The sequence below is a fragment of the Maniola hyperantus genome, chromosome 5 (genome assembly GCF_902806685.2).
Source record: "Maniola hyperantus chromosome 5, iAphHyp1.2, whole genome shotgun sequence".
Classification (NCBI taxonomy): domain Eukaryota; kingdom Metazoa; phylum Arthropoda; class Insecta; order Lepidoptera; family Nymphalidae; genus Maniola; species Maniola hyperantus.
Genome location: NC_048540.1, coordinates 14936139 through 14948665, shown reverse-complemented (window position 1 = coordinate 14948665; position 12527 = coordinate 14936139). Strand labels below are relative to the sequence as shown.

Genomic DNA, 12527 nt, shown 5'->3' with positions numbered 1-12527 from the left:
TATTTTTATTTTTTTCGTGCGAGTGAGCTTAAGGTACCATATAGACGGGCCACGAAAAAATTAAAAACGCGTCCTATTGTTTTTCTATACGATTACTAGCTTATTTTTTACCCCCTTATGGGTTTAATTTTAAAAAAAATCCTTTCTTAGCGGATGTCTACCTTCTGCATGCCAAATTTCAGTCCGATCTATCCAGCAGTATAAGCTGTGCGTTGATAGATCAGTCAGTTAATCATTCAGTCAGTCAGATTTTCCTTTTATACATGGATTATCGGATGTACCTACCTACCCACTGAGTTTTTTGAAATCGGATTGTGTCGGAATTAAAAGTTTGTGTTCTCTTAAATTTTTTAGCCAAGAAATACAGAATCTATCGAACCAACATAATCATACAAAAAAAATTTCATTATTCAAATCCTTGGTGTTAAGTTATTATATAATTCAAATTATAGGCGGCTACAGCATACAAATTTAGACAGATAACTCGTGCGTAAGAACTAGGGCATGATAAGAAAGGTTAAAATCCCTCAGTGGATTACAAAAAATATGGTCGGGCTATCTCTCTATTCTGTGTTTATTCCAATTCAATAAAGGTTCTCCATTTTGAAAGTAAACGCTTTTGGATTGAGAAAATCAGAAGAAAAGAATTGCTTCTTCAGAAAACTCTTTAAAAATCAATCTCTACGGCATAGACGTCACTGAGGATTGACAATCCTCAGTGACGTCTATGCCGTCCTATAAATCCTACATTTAATCGAACAATAACTTTCTTAGGACAATGTATAATGTATAACATCAAATTATCATTCACTAAGATCGACACTCGAAGCATAGTCGAGAAACGTAGCCCGTCTGTGAATGCCTTGACAATGAGAATTGACCAACGAAACAGTAATATCCATCAAGTGTAGGTACACGAAAGTAGCGTTATGTTATGATACCATATAATATGATACTCTCTATGCTCCAGTTAGCGTCATAAAAGTTATTTTCTTACAACTGCGATCTCTTTTGACAACCTACTGTGTGTTTGTTTGTTGGTTTGTCCTTCAATCACATCGCAACGGAGCAACGGATCGACGTGATTTTTTGCATGGGTATAGTTCAAGACCTGGAGAGTGACATAGGCTACTTTTTATCCCGTGGGAGCTTATTTATTAATAAGCTCCCACGGGATTTTTAAAAATCTAAATCCACGCGTACGAAGTCGCGGGCATCAGCTAGTCTAGACTAAATAAAAGCCGAACACATTAAGCCGAAAAAAGTCATAGGCCCAGACACAAAAGTGGCACAGGTAATAAATATTTCTAATAATGTAATTTGGTCCGTTGTAGTTATAAATCATCTCAATCGGCTATAGTCTCCTGCAAGCGAATAATATCATTTTCATAATGAACCTTTTACTTGTGTAAATATATAAAAGGAAAAGTTCTCTGACTGACCGACTGACTGATCTATCAACGCTCAGCTCAATGTACTGGACGGAGTAACCACAAATTCACAGTTTTCGGATTTATTCCTTTACTTGTGCTATGAGACCTACCTACCTACCAAATTTCATAATTCTAGGTTAACGGGAAGTACCCTATAGGTTTTCTTGACAGATACGACGGACAGACGGACAGACAGACAACGAAGTGATCCTATAAGGGTTCCTTTTTCCTTTTGAGGTACGGAACCCTAAAAACGTGTTAACGGCCGATAACCGTAGATATATGTTGTATAGAAGCAGGAGTTACTTTGCGGAAGTCCATGATATACAATGAACCAAAAGCTTAATTTGCTATAATCCGCTGAAACAGGTTGAATCTGTGTGGTGCAACATGCAGCATGCGAAATGCAAAGCCCGCCCTCCCACTGCTAAACATGCAGGAATAAGCAGCCACCAGCCAAGCAATACGCACCACCACCACGCAGCACCACACAAATCCCAAACACACTCGGATTCAGATTCAGATTCAGATTCAGATTCAGATTCAGATTTATTTATTTGCTTTCATGTACATTTACATTAATTGATGGTGGTACTCGACGCACGTTTTGCCCCGACACCGGAGCATCCTCAGGATGCAATTGTGCACAATTGCATGCTCCTTTTGGTTCATTGTATAAACCGTACATGTAGCCACGACCTAACGCGATAATTTCAACGAAGTTAGACGATTTTAGCCCCAATTCAATGGCTTCAGACGTTAACCGTTCCCGTGTGGCCACTCAGTTCAACGCGTTGATTATCGACGGAATTATCACGTTGATTAAGGCGTTGTTAGGTATTGACAACCTTAATTTGGCCCGAACATTAGGAACTGCGCTCAAACCTTGACCTTTTCGTAGCTTTTTACTTCGCATGATTAATATCATGCGCAAGCCTATCATGAATTTTAAAAAGATGCAAATATAAATATAGTAAGAAATTAATCATTTATTATTATCTAATAACATACCTAATTAGTAAATTGTTGCTAAAATACTTTAAGAAATTTATTCGTTAGTTCTTGGGCTATAAGTGGTACACATTCCACATCCGGACTGAGCTTTTAATGAGCCATCAACATCTGGACAGGTCAGATAATTACTATTGTTTAATTAATTTTTGTGAGATCCTATGCTTGCGCAAATGCAACTTTTTATAATGCTAATAATAATATGTAAATTCATATTTATATTGTAAACTAGCTGCCCTGGCGAACTTCGTACCGCCAAATAGACGATTCAAATTTTTTAAATTTTTCTCTCCGTAAGAACCATCTTCGTACTTCAAGGAATATTATAAAAAAAGAATTAGCGAAATCGGTTCAGCTGTTCTCGAGATTTGCGATGAGCAAAAGATTTAGTGATCCATTTTTATATTACAGAAGGTAAGACAGTGTCTTTATGTGTGTGAGTGTTTGTTTGATTGTGATGAATTTGATACTAGATAGCTTGCATCCCGCAGATGAACGAGAACGGATGGGCACCCACGGGATTTAAAACCAGCCAAGAGAGAGTCAGACTCGCGCGCCGAGGGTTCCTTACAACAGTCCTATTTTTCCGACATTTTCAATCAAAAACTAAATAATCATTGAATTTCTTAATGCTTTCTGCTTTAATGTGGGAGGCGTCGGCCATGGCTAATTAGCACCGGCAAAGACGTACCTACCGCTAAGCAATTTGGCGTTCCGGTACGATGCCTTGTAGAAACCGTTAAAGGTACCTAGTACCTACCCACTGGCATATCCCTTCTAAGTTAGCCCGCTTTCGTCGGACGGCATCATTGATTACTATTATTAGTAAGTAATTACCATAGATACCATAGATGATAGTTAAGGGCTAACTTATATACTCGTACTAGCGCTCGCCCGCTACTTCGTCCGCTTGATATCCAAACAATCATCTGTCTGTCTGTCTGCTAGCTTTTCACGACTTTGATGTTTAGACAAAGTTAGCTTAAGCCCGGGGACGGACATAGAAAACTTTTTATACCGGGAAATTAAAGAGTTCCCACGGGATTTTTAAAAAACCTAAATCCATGCGGACGAAGTCGCGGGCATCATCTAGTAAATTTTATAACTTTTCGCACTCGGGGATAATGTAATGCATGAAATGCATCAGTGAAATAATTTTGAGAGTCAGATCGTTAGTTCTGAAAAAATTATTAAAAAAATTAAAAAACCGACTTCCAAAACCACTACAAAGTAAAAAATAACTTCTGTTTCTACACGTGTTTGTATGTTTCAGTACATTACAGCATCAGGAGTTAGGACTTGGAATTTAATACAAAAGTTTATGCTCGCATTTACAGTATTATTTCAGCAGGAACAATTCCAGAAACTCTATGGTTTAGGAGTGCTGTACGGAGATTACCTACCCATCCAAGCTTACACATTATAACCTCTTTTGTAATTAAATTAAAATTAAATTGAATAGGATAGAAATCTATGCATTTTCGCATTTATAACACTAGAAGGATAGGATTTCACAATAGGAAAAATAGCAATATTTCAAATGATTCAGTGTTTCATGCATGAAGTAGGTGCCTACACACACTTGAGCCGCCTTGTAATCGTCCGGTTTCGGAAACTAACATCCCTTTTGAACTGTTTTACAAGAGTTTTACACTCTATTTAGCATATTGGTTAAATATCACCGCACACACAAAATCTAAAAAATATATAAAAGGGAAAGCCGACTGACTGACTGACTGATCTATTCTTTTTTTTATTTATTCAGATACAAGTTAGCCCTTGACTGCAATCTCACCTGGTGGTAAGTGATGATGCAGTCTAAGATGATAGCGGGCTAACCTGGAAGGGGTATGGCAGTTTTTATTAAACCCATACCCCTTTGGTTTCTACACGGCATCGTACCGGAACGCTAAATCGCTTGGCGGCACGGCTTTGCCGGTAGGGTGGTAACTAGCCACGGCCGAAGCCTCCCACCAGACCAGACCAGAAATTTAGAAATGATAAAATTCCAAACCCCTGCCAGGAATCGAACCCGGGACCTCCCACTATTAAGACCACAGCGCTCACCACTGCGCCAGGGAGGTCGTCATCTATCAAAGCACAGCTCAAACTACTGCTCGGATCGGGCTGAAATTTGGCATGCAGATAGCTATTATAACGTAGACATCCGCTAAGAAAGGATTTTTGAAAAAGAGGGGTTTGAAATTTGTGTAGTCCACGCGGACGAAGTCACGGGAATAAGTCAGTTTATAATAATACCATTTAGGTATGTAAATCATAATCTGTGATAGTCTAGTGGTTAGCACGTCCGCCTCCTATTCGGAGGTCGGGGGTTCGATCTCGGGCACGCACCTTTTCGGAGACATAGTTAAGGACCTGGAGAGTGAGATAAGCTACTTTTATTCCAGAAAATCAAAGAGTGCCCGCGGGATTTTTAACTACCTAAATCTACGCGGACAAAATCGCTTGCATCAGCCAGTATATCTGGGTTTTATTAATTTTTTTTTCTAAAGAATATTAGCCATGTTGAATGACTAATATTCCCCTTTTCCTCCCCAACTAAGCGTAAAGCTTGTGCTAGGAATAGGTACGACAATAGTGCAACGGGCGGGGTTTGAACCGTCGAGCTTCGGTTTTCAGTCCACTCCTATACCCGTTGAGCTATTGAGGCTCTAAAGTGGTTGGTTCACATAACTGGAAATCTATTACAATGCAAACCAAATACGGGTTTGAGATATTATGGTTCTTGCAAAAGTCTATAATATGTAAAACAGGTAAACAAAGAATTTCTTAAGATACCAACCGCTGTTTAAGAGAAGTGTAGGTATTTTGATTACGTCATGGACTTAAAACCACAGAGATAATCAACGAAGAGTATGTTTAATTAACAGTAAAAATAAAATATAATAAACACCATAGTTACCAAAGAAAGTTCAATAGCTCAACGGTTAAAAAGCGCGGCGGATTAAAATCCCAAAGGTCACAGGTTCAACCCCACCCGTTGTCGCACCCACTCCTTTCTTTTTTTTTTCCGTGGGAAATCCTCATGGATGCCACCGCACCCGGGGAGGTATGGAGGTTATGTCGGACTCTTACCGACTAAAACCCCACGATGTTCCACGCATCGCCTGGTGGCTGGGCTACGGGGTCAAACACGTTCGCGCAACCCAGCCAGCGGCGCCTGCTAAGGACCCTCCTCAGGGGACCAATAAAATCCCTACACAAAATTTCTACCTGCGATCTTGCACAGGTACCTTCCGAAGCAGCCGTGCCCCGAAAGAACCTGCACAAGATGGAAGGTAAGTACTCCGTGCCCTCTCTCCACCCACTGTTGAAGAACTGTCCTGTGACCTGCGCTGGGTGGTCGCACCCACTCCTAGCACAAGCTTTCGTTTTGTTGCAGGGAAAAGAGGAATACCTATTAATCATTATTAACATGGCTAATATTCTTTAAAAAAACACACAGGCAAACCAAACTCAATGTACCTACTAAGTGTTTGAATTATCCCTAATGGTATCTCCCCACCCCCCATAAATACTAGGTTAGGTACCTATATTATAATTACCGTACGGTCAACATGAAACTAACTGACTGACAGACAACGCACAGCCTAACAGTGGACATAGTGATCATTGAAAGGAGCATTATAATATATTCCTTGAGTTCCTTAGGGGAGCATTAAGAAGGGATTTTTGAATCTATAAAATCTACAAAAAAATTAAATTCAAGCGGATGATGTCACAGGAATAGGGTAGAAGTTAGTAAGAATAATACAATAATATAAAAACTTACTTAAAACTAAACTATACTAACTTATAATTTAAAATTAATCAATTTAGGTATGACGATACAAAACTAATATTATGCAAGTCCGCGTGGAATACACAAATTTCAAACTCCTATTGTAGTCCCTTAGGGGTTGAATTTTCAAAAATCCTTTCTTAGCGGATAGCGTCTACAACTGCATGCCAAATTTCAGCCCGATCCGTCCAGTAGTTTGAGCTGTGCGTTGATAGATCAGTCAGTCAGTCAGCTTTTCCTTTTTTATACCTATTTAAAATTGGCAATTTCAAGTAGGTATTACTAACACTTCATAAATCTTCAAACTTTTTCGCTTATACATAACCGACAATATTAATAAAATATAACAAACTTTTACAACTTAATCGTAACAACTTATAGATATTAAAGCATTAAGTTATGCGCTCCTAAAAAGGCTTAAGAATGATTTATTGAGCAATTTACATACTATGAATGTAACTTTTTCGGTACAATGGGACCGATTCTCTTGTACACAATCTCTAAACGGTATACAAAGAAATATTTTTTATATCTAAATTAAAATTAAAAAAACAACATATCTCTAAACTAAACTAAATTAACATGTCTAAATCTAGTGCTATCCTATTCCGCAAGCAACATTGTTGTTAAGAGATTGTGTACAACGGAATTAGCGACAATGGCGCTTATTCTGTTGTTTTTCGCTAAACTAAATTTAGAGTATCTACATCCTTTTCTTTTTATTATTGCTAAAAAAGGACGAAACATGAATTTTATATTTAAAGACTAAATTTTAGTGCACGCTACAAATTTAAACGATAAATACGCTCTCGCGACTGGCAGCTAAAGTCACGAGTTTTGACGGCTCTAAATTAAACTTAAAACTGTCAAACTATGTCTGTCCTTTTCATATAATATTAGTAAAAAGAGGATGTAAATGTTCTTAAATTTAGTTATTCTCAGAATCAGTACCAATGTGTGTTATACAAATACAATCAAGTGTTAGGTACAACACGGTAGTTATAGTATTCGGATAGTAAAATTAATTTGCGAGAATTTTAGCTGTTATTTTTTATTACTTATGTTAATCTGTTTTCCCTTTAGAAATAATATCATCATCATCATCATGATTACCTCATCGCCGGCTCACTACAGAGCACGGGTCTCCTCTCAGAGTGAGAAGGGTTTTTGGCCATAGTCTACCACGCTGGCCATGTCCGGATTGGTAGACTTCACACACCTTTGAGAACATTATTGAGAACTCTCAGGCATACAGGTTTCCTCACGATGTTTTCCTTCGCCTTTAAAGCAAGTAATAGTGAAGGGAAGGGAAAATTGAAAGAGACTTTCACATGCAGGAAGAGAAGAGAAGAAGGTAGAGATACAAGAAGTTATCTGTTCTACACGGGATTTTAAAGAACCTAATTCCACGCAGACGAAATTGTGGGCATAAGCTAGTAATTATATAAAAATAGTAGGTGACTGACTGACCGGCTTTGGAGGCAGGTAGAGAAGAGAAGAAGATAGAACGTGTTGATCCATACTAATATTATAAATGCGAAAGTGTGTCTGTCTGTCTGTCTGCTAGCTTTTCACGGCCCATCCGTTCTACCGATTTTGATGAAATTTGGTACAGAGATAGCTTGCATCCCGGGGAAGGACATAGGCTACTCTTTATCCCGGAAAATCAAAGAGTTCCCACAGGATTTTCAAAAACCAAAATCCACGCGGACGAAGTCGCGGGCATCATCTAGTGTAAAATAAAATGAGTAAGTAACTAGGTATATTTTTAATGAATCTACACAGACATGTGACGCAAGTAGCTCGTAGGTAAAAGTGCTGAGTGTAACCTACAAATCCTCATACCAACTCAAAAGTGGGACAAAATCTTTACACTGCAAGCAATATAATAACGTATGTAATACAATTAGAATGTATGTCTGCTTACTACGAATTTTCTTGACCTAGTATTTCGTAATTATTGGTTAATGCAAATTTGATAGGGCAACCATTGAGTGATAGGTTTCATCTTATTAAATGATAGATGATTAACAAATAATGTGAAATCTTTTTTTTTTAGGGTTCCGTACCTCAAAAGGAAAAACGGAACCCTTATAGGATCACTTTGTTGTCTGTCCGTCTGTCTGTCGGTCTGTCAAGAAACCTACAGGGTACTTCCCGTTGACCTAGAATCATGAAATTTGGCAGGTAGGTAGGTCTTATAGCAGACATTAGGGGAAAAATCTAAAAACCGTGAGTGTAGGCTTACATCACACAAAAAAAATTAAATTGTGGTCATGAAATAATAATTAGAATTTTCAATTACAGAAGTAAGATAACAATTGGGATAATATCAATTGGGGTATCATATGAAAGGTCTTCACCTGTACATTCTAAAACAGATTTTTATTTATTTTTATGCATCATAGTTTTTGAATTATCGTGCAAAATGTCGAAAAAATATGACTGTAGTACGGAACCCTCAGTCCGTGAGTCTGAGTCGCACTTGGCCGGTTTTTTGATGAAGTAATAATATGGTTTCGGTCTAAGATGGTAGTACGGTCACTCAGAAGTCTTTGATTTTCCGGGATAAAAATTAGTCTATGCCACTCTCCCAGGTCTTTAACTATACCCATGCAAAAAATCACGTCAATCGGTTGCTCCGTTGAGACGTGATTGAAGGACAAACCAACAAACGAACATTTATTATATGGGTACTACTGACGTGAATGTCATACTTTGGACATTCACGGATGCGAATGCGAATGCGAACATCTGCTGCCAACATTCTCGAATGCGAATGCGGATGCAAATATTCAGTTTTTGTTTATATTTGGCGCCATTTGTCTATGGCTTGGTGACCTTGTCAGTCACTCTACCAAATGATAAAGAGAAGACCGATAATGTGATTACGAGGTTAACTTATTTTTTATCACACTAAAAACATAAGAAATTAATGGATTTTGTTTTATTAACCAACAATTACACCAAAAAAATATTTGTATATTCGCAAAACATTCGCAGTAATTTCGCGAATGCGAATGCGAATATGCAAATTTATGCAAATATCCGCGAATGCGAATGCGAATATTCGTTACATCACTAATGGGTAGGTACTGATTTACACCAAACACGTCCGTTTTGCACTCGCTCGTAGATGGCACTTGTTTTGGAAAAATTATGATGATGGTGAATGACAAATAAAATTTATGGAGATTATCAGTTTACAAATATTATTACAATCATAAATTATGTAATCACCATAATATAATTTATAGGTCCATTTCATAATTTAGACCGACTCTCTAACGAGGCCTTTACGTGCGAGAGCCACGCAACTTGACCGGAAGCTTTTAGAACTGGATAATACTGCGTTAAGAAGATCATCGGGGAAGGTAGGTATAAGTCCCACAAATTGCTAATGAGCGTGGCCGCCATTTTAGTGACGTCAGCACTAGACAGAAATTCGAGCTGATGGTATATTTTTATTTCGGCTGACGTCAAAATGACGTCATTTCGATGTTAATAAATAAATAAATAAAAGTTTATTCAGCTCACAAAACAAGAAAAAACGAAAAAAAAAAAGAAAACCTAATGAGACATGGTTCCAGCGTAATAGCAATTTGCGGGACTTATAATCGTAACTCGGACAGGCAATGTAATGTCATCATCATTTTGACGACCTACCTGGCGCATTGGTAAGCGCTGTGGTCTTATTAGTGGGAGGTCCCGGGTTCGATTCCTGGCAGGGATTTGGAATTTTATATTTTCTAAATTCCTGGTCTGGGCTGGTGGGAGGCTTCAGCCGTGGCTAGTAACCACCCTACTTGCAAAGCTGTGCCGCCAAGCGATTTAGCGTTCCGGTACGATGCTGTGTAGAAACCAAAGGGGCATGGGTTTATTAAAAACTGCCATACCCCTTCCAGGTTAGCCCGCTTGCATCTTAGACTGCATCGTCACTTACCACTAGGTGAGATCGCCAGTCTACTACTGAGCACGGGTCTCCTTGATGGGTCGGAATGACTTCACACACCTTTGAGGACTTTATAGAGAACTCTCAGGCATGCAGGTTTCCTCACGATGTTTCCCTTCACCGTTAAAACAAGTGATATTTAATTGCTTAAAATGCCCATAACTCCGAAAAGTTAGAGGTGGATGCCCGGGATCGAACCCCCGACCTCCCGAATACGAGACGACCGTCTTAACCACTAGGCTATTAGGTACACACATAATACGAAAAAAATTGGATCCGCTCCCTGTTGACCGCTAAGCTTTTTTTTTAAATAGAGATAGCGACCAAAAGAGCAGGTGGGTCACCTGATGATAAGTGATTACCGCCGCCCATGAACATTTGCAGCACCAGAGGAGCTGCCAGAAATTTGTTGGTCCGCCCCTTGAATATCCCCATCAAGTGGGAACACCGCCGATAGGAGTTGATTCCAAAGTTTGCATGTGCGTGGAAAGAAGGACGGACGGACGGTCGAAGCGCACCAGACTCCCATGTGGTAAGGGTAAAATTGCTTACGGTGGCGCGCTGTGCGTTTGTAGAAAAAGGTGGGTGGAATGAGGACAAAAAGTTATTAAGGCTTACACTGGCATTGCATGTCGTCTGAATGATCCACTAAAGAAGCCCCTATCTTGACAACGAATCCCAGTATAAGCATCCGCTAATACTGTTCACTCTGGCTAGGCTATTAAGGCTTCTACTTGATGTAACTTAACATTAACACATCATTATTCACGCTCTCTTACAATCTAACTACCACTCCCTCTATCAATTTTACTTTTTTTTTAAGTCGCAGACGCAACAAGTGTTTAGCAAAACGACAAAACAAGACAACAGCTTGTTACAAAACGTCAAACTTTCACCTAAATTAGAGCTAAAAGTGTCTACCGTAAAAAATACGCATGCCCAGTCAAAGGGTTTGAAATAACCACATACCTACCGTAATTGAGACGTAATGCTTTCTATTTAAATTATCTAATTTATCTATAAAAAAATCTATCAAATTGCATAATAATACAAATTTAATTAAAAGAAAAAAACATTAAATTTAAAACTAGTGTGAAAAATTAATTTTACGAACCTCTACAGCTCCTGGGAAATAGGAGACACAATGAACTAAAAAAATGTACACACGCGATCGCGTAGTAAGAATTCGATTACTGGAAATGGGGCACAAAACACGTCAACCCTTCGAGATGGTCTGAAAGCAACTGGTGTAAATGCTTCTTGCAGTAGGCTGCGCGGGCGCAGGCTGTACTGCGATGTTCATCGAAGCCTACGCGTTATGCAATTTGAAATATTATGTTTTTGAGATCACCCGTCACCGTTTTCTCTAAGCAATTTTGTCTTTACGGTTTTGTTATAATATTTGTGCTGTTCGTACACGTGATAGTTTGTGATCCAAATTCCTTTAGAGCCTTCTATTTGTCGAAGACGTCGTGATAGTCTAGTGGTTTAGACATCCGCCTTCTATTCGGGAAGTCGACGGTTCGATCCCTGCCACCTCTAACTTTTCGGAATTTTGTGCCTTATTTAGCTATGAAATATCACTTGCTTTAACGGTGAAGGAAATATCGTGAGGAAACCTGCATGTCTGAACGTTCTCCATAATGTTCTCAATGGTGTGTAAAGTCTGCCAATCAGCTCTTGCACAGCGTGGTAAAGTATGGCCAAACTCTCACTCTGAGAGGAGACCCGTGCTCTGTAGTAACCCGGCGATAGGTTGATCATGATGATGATATAAACTACTAGAAACTAAAAAAGAGAAGCGAGAAGTGAGAAGCGAGGAGCTAAAAGCTATAAACTATAAACCGCTATAAACTATAAACTACCTATGAACTATATACTATGTATTAAACTAAACTAAACTAAAACTAGGAACTAAAGTTTTTAAATATGTAATATGTCTTATACCTGTATAATAATGTCGTATGGACGGAACGTGGACATGAACAGTGGAATGTTCACAAATTGCTCGTCCACAAAATATTTAAAGTTGGGTATCTCTCTTGACTCTTAGGGGATAAAATCCGGAACAAGGGAATTTGCAGAAGAACAAAAGCAACCGACACAGCTCAAAGGATTAGCGCTGAAGTGGCACAGTGCAGGTCATGTCTGTAGCAGAACCGACGGCCGTTGGGGCTGACGTGTTCTGGAGTGAAAACCACATACCGGTAAGCGAAGTGTAGGATGACCTCCATCCCGCTGGTCCGATGACTTGAAGAAGCGGGAAGCGAGTGAATGTGGAAGGCGGAGGACCGTGTTTGGTGGCGCGCTCTTGGAAAGGCATAGGTCC

The 12527-nt window shown here is 39.0% G+C and overlaps 1 protein-coding gene across 1 annotated transcript in view; it reads right to left on the bottom strand.

Annotated features, from left to right (window-relative positions):
* Positions 1-11485, bottom strand: part of LOC117982397 (very long chain fatty acid elongase 7-like) — a 46875-nt gene extending 35390 nt beyond the window's left edge. The window contains exon 1 of the mRNA XM_069498805.1: positions 11313-11485. The gene's annotated coding sequence lies outside the window, so the exon portion shown is untranslated. The remainder of the gene's footprint in view (positions 1-11312) is intronic.
* Between the last annotated feature and the right edge of the window lie 1042 nt (positions 11486-12527).